Below are 5,071 nucleotides of genomic sequence, written 5' to 3' on the forward strand. Positions count from 1 at the left end.
TAAGAAATCTTTGGGGGTGCTTTGATTCATTTTGAAAAATCGGCTAAAATCGCCCCTGGTCTGTCTTATAAAAAATACACATGGACTGACTCAATTCTTTCACAGCAAAGCAATAAGATCCAGTTTCATTTTCATGTTACTAAGATTTTGGATCAAATGCTTTCTTAGCCTAATATTTGACAGCTAACTTGGTGTTAGCTATTACTGTTAGTTGTTGTATGTTAGTATTTAGTTAGTGGTTATTCTATGTATTTTATGTTAGTTATTGTATATTATGTGTTCCTTTTCCAAAGACTCTATACTTCCCCATTTTACAAAGTTTATACATCCTACTTCAATATCTTCTCCTTTGTCGTTTTAACCAGCTTTCCTTTGTACAGGTATTTTCTGTTGTCCTTCCTTTGAAATTCCAACACGTTCTCACTCCCAACTCGTCAAATGTGTGACACATGGTCAGGCTCCCTCTGCTTCACTTATCGACGCGCAGGATACCCCCCTCGCGTCGAGAATTGACGTGCAGGGACCTCCTATTGAATACTATGCTGCTCCCTAATCGTTGTTTATTGACGACAAGAGATTTCCGTGGAAGAGCCTGTTGTTCGTATATTTATACATTTCCGAAATCACATTGTAGTGACGTATACTGAACACAATATATTATATAATGTAAACAACTACCTGAGAAACAGCAGATACAGCAGATAAATTAACTATAGGCTATTACTTTTGTATCGTTTATTGCATTTATGGAGGGAGTGGTGTATGCTGGGTAATGGCACAGCTAGCGACTGGGTGACTTTATTCACCCGCTTCGGCTGTTATCAGTCCATACAATGGGCGTTATTAGCAGAAATCAGTCCCATAGATATGGGCCATATCCTGCTAGATTGTTCAGAAGGTTGTTATCATCCATCCAGATGGAGGATCACTAACAGGAGCGTGGGAAGACTCCAGAATCCACTCTGGCTGGAATCCGGTGGATACAGCAGTGTTTACAGGTAAGACCATTTAACCGGACAGCATTTATAGAATGACTATTAAAAGTCAGCGAGTGTCAATAATGTTAATGTGGTTATGTTAGTAATACACCGAGTGCTAATATAACAGCTTTAAGATGCATTTGTAGATATTATTACGTGTTTCACCGTCTTTATGGTGCTAGCTTAAAGTTATGGTGTAAACGTTAGCTTATATTGTAGTAAAGCTGTTACTGTTTAAACGATGTTAGCACAGAAATATTAGCTTCTGTCATGACTGATGAAGTTACTAGTTAATAAAGTGTTTAATCGCAGCCACAGATTGACAGCAAATATCTCGATTAGCTTCAATGCATCTGTAATAAATATGTGCAAGTTTCAGTTCTTCGTTTAAACTGTATGATACTTATACTGACCCAGGGTCAGTGTAAAATACAATCCTAGCTGTGTGAACAAAGCCTGGCTCCTTTAATCCTGCATGACAAACCTCAGGATGCAGGTTATTATTACTCTTTCCTGCTGGCACACCTGTCACACCTGAGAGTCAGCTAGAAACTTACAGTGACGTGGACATCATTCAAAGACTGCCAGACTCTGTAATACTGTAAATGATCAGTGACTCAGGTTAACACTAAACTTTAAACAGTACCTCTGTGTCTCTGTGTGCTGAGCATCTGGAATCAGATTGAGTCAGGCTGCATCAGCTGAATCTGTTATTTGTAAATATCAATATTTTTTATTCAGGTGTGGGGATAATATGTAAGACTGCAGTGAAGCGATGTACCAGATTAATCCCTGGCCAAAGGTATCGTACTTAAATCAGACTACTGAACCAGCCACATCAGCCTTTTGTGAGGTCTGTTTAAAGTAGACTAAAAATGAACTCCAGGTTCCTGAGAGGTGGACTGTGAGCACAGAAACACATGTTCATACATACAGCTGCAGCAAGCTTACATTAATTTTAAATAGATTTGTTACTCTGATGTCTGTCTCTCTGTTAGTCCTCTGACAGACTGGTACCTGTCCAGGTGTGCTCTACCTATGACTACTGGGAAAGGCTCTAGCTCCTGTAATAGAAAATTTCTATTATTCTCATTTAAAGTATTTAAGTGCTTATGCATATGCTTAGTTGTGACACTGTTATAGACTGTTCAGTGAAAGTTTCTAAAACTAGATGAACTTACTTCAGCGTCAGCAGTTTGAGAAAACAACTCCCTTTACAGGTGCTGATAAGGCCAAGGGCACAAAACAGCTTAACCGTTAGGTTTCATAGCGAGGCACGTGAAGTATGGTAGGATCAGTTTGTAACTTCCTCCCTCTTCCTTGGAATGCATAAAGGAGTAGGAGCACAACTTCTGTGGCAGAGCTGACATGACTGAACTGTGATGTTTGATGTGTGTTGGCTCTCCTGCGCGCAGTAATAAATAGCTTGATCACAGCCCTTTCTGTGTTGCAGACTTTATCTACAAAATTCCACGATACCCCCCACCCTCCCACTGTGAACATGAATTGAATATTCAGAAGAAAATGAATGGATAGACTGACATTTGTTTAAATACTTCTAGAAATCTGAGCTGTTGGTGTGGTAATAATATTAGAGCTAGCAATCTTTCTTACTGAATCTCTACTATGAGTCATGTTACCTGAGATTAATTCTATGTTTACCTGTCAGCCTGGACAAATGTGCTCTGTGAAGGATGTCAATCAAATCAGATCTTAACTGCTTACATTTAAGGAGCCTGGTCATATTTAATTGTAATATGAACCAATGATTTTCTGATTGCTGATTCTAAGAGAGTCTTTATGGAAATCCTGTTTGGCTTTTTGTTATTTTAATTCCCTTTTCTGTTTTCCAGAACAGTTCTCCACAGTCGCTGTCCACATGGGTCAGTGGGACCAAGAAGCACACTGCTAATGTGTGGACTCTGACCAGCAACATCCATCAAGACCCAGACAGCGTTTTCTACCTCCCAGCTGGAGTTTTTTGTTTGTCTGTGACTGGAGAGTCAGATTTTTGTTGAGGCTGGAGGAACAGCCTCACACTCGCAGAGGTAAGTCAGTTTATAGAGATCCCTCCCATCTTGACTTTTATGTGGTAGATTTCTTATCTGAAACAGTAATATTTCAGTGTATTATTTCAGTGTACCTAACTACAGTAACTATAAACACATGATATCCATTTCTAACAGCCTGGTTACTTCCTGTCAGTTTTTTTAGAAATCATGTGGTCACCTGACATAACACTGTTTCTTCTTCTTCCCCTTAATGTTGAAGTGTCAAATGTCCAACAGCTGGAGAGGAAACTACACCAGTGTACTGGGATGTTTCACCAACACGTGCCAGATGCCGTTCCTTCATGGTGACATCATCAGAGACAGCCCCACCCACCTCAGGACCTCACCATTGATCATGATGATTATAATGATGACAGCGAGCTGAACTAAGACTGTAAAAATCCACGAGCAGAATGTTTAGATGCTTTCTAATTATTAATGAATACTGAGAACCTTTTTCTGTGTTTTGTCTGTTTTGTTTTTTTTTACCTCATTTGTTACTAACAAAGTTCACCAAAGTCACAGTTTACATTCTGTATGTTTCCATCAAGGTTTATTTTCTTAGAAATCATAGTTTTTCTCCTTTTCTCTTTTGTAATTGATGATAATTCAGTGAATATACTGCGCTGCTTCCTTTTATTGCGTCACACATTGCTTTAAGTTTTTCAGTGTCCAGTTATTTTTTTTTACTGCTGTTTGAATTCTCTGAATTGACCCTGTAGACTGTTTAATGGACTGCTTGTCTTCCTGTTTGTAACCGCCGCCTGTTTTTGACTAAAGATTTGGATTTCTGACTTTAACACAGCCTCTGCGTGTCCTCCCTTTGTGTCCTCTTCCTCTGTGAATGTGTTGCATGTGTCACAGATTCATTTTATTAACAGCTTTCCCACAGTGAGTTGCATCAGCATTCATTCACAGCACATTTCAGAAGGATTCAGATTAATACAGTGATCTTATAGTCAGAATTATCCTGACAGACTGCCACTGTAAATTATCTTTCATCAGGTAAATTTTAAAGTTCAGTATTTCAAAGCAGGAGTTATGAGGAATCATACTGGCATTAGGACTGTAACAATATGTACTTACAAAGTCAAAGTTTTTTAATTATGTTAGAATATTGGAAGACAATCAACTTTTAGTGTTTTCTGTATATTAATTATACTGAAATCGAGATGGTGACCATAACTGTACAGAAGTATACTAAACAACTGACAATCTAACAGACATCATTGGCCTGAGCCGTCATGCACAGTGAGTCTGATCCTTTGCTGTGAGAGTATGACAAGCATGTTTCTGGTCAGTTTGGAAGAATTAATATCACAATGTTGATCTTTTTTTAATATTCCTTCTCTTTTACAATATAAACTGTGATCAAAGCTGCTTATGTTCACAGCATGTAATAATAGTGACAGTCCAGGGCATTGTGGTCTGTTGAGCTAGGGTTAGGGTTAGGGTTAGCAATTCAGACATATGTAATCAATATTGCTCTTGCAGGGCTCTGTCCTGGGATGCTTGAGTGAAAGGTAATGTACACCCTGACCAGGTATCCAGTCTGTCAGAGTTGTTTTCAATATTTGGTTCTAAAATATGAGTGAAAACAAAAATCCAACTAGGATTCTTGTATATGATGAATGAAGTCTGTCTTTGAATGTATTGTCCAGCTGGTCCCCAGCAGGTGAACCTTATCATGACATAACAAGGTCACAACGTAAAAAATTAAACAGCAACAGTCTAAATGTAAAGTGCATTCTAAACTCCTCTTTAATAAACTATATGGATGTGCAGAGAGTCATTCAGGACTGTAAAACGTGAACTACAGAACCCAGACTCTTCATCATTAAATCTCTGGTTGCTTCATTTTTCTATCCTATATCAGATACTTTAAAGGTTTTAGGAAAGCTGCATTCTCATGGTGAGGCAAAGTGTTTTATATGTGTGTGGTCCGTGCATGTCATGAACGGCTATAAAAGGCCTATAATTACAGAACAAAGCGGGGTTTGAGTTCGAGTTACGGCAGACTGTCACTACTTCTAAATGGAA

The 5,071-nt window shown here is 38.6% G+C and overlaps 1 long non-coding RNA gene across 1 annotated transcript; it reads left to right on the forward strand.

Annotated features, from left to right (window-relative positions):
- Positions 1–484: 484 nt before the first annotated feature.
- Positions 485–3,724, forward strand: LOC146515025 (uncharacterized). Its single transcript, XR_014875337.1, has 3 exons — positions 485–998; positions 2,834–3,028; positions 3,252–3,724. It is a non-coding gene; the product is annotated as an uncharacterized LOC146515025 (long non-coding RNA).
- Positions 3,725–5,071: the final 1,347 nt, after the last annotated feature.

Source organism: Neolamprologus multifasciatus, chromosome 7, assembly GCF_963576455.1.
Source record: "Neolamprologus multifasciatus chromosome 7, fNeoMul1.2, whole genome shotgun sequence".
NCBI lineage: Eukaryota > Metazoa > Chordata > Actinopteri > Cichliformes > Cichlidae > Neolamprologus > Neolamprologus multifasciatus.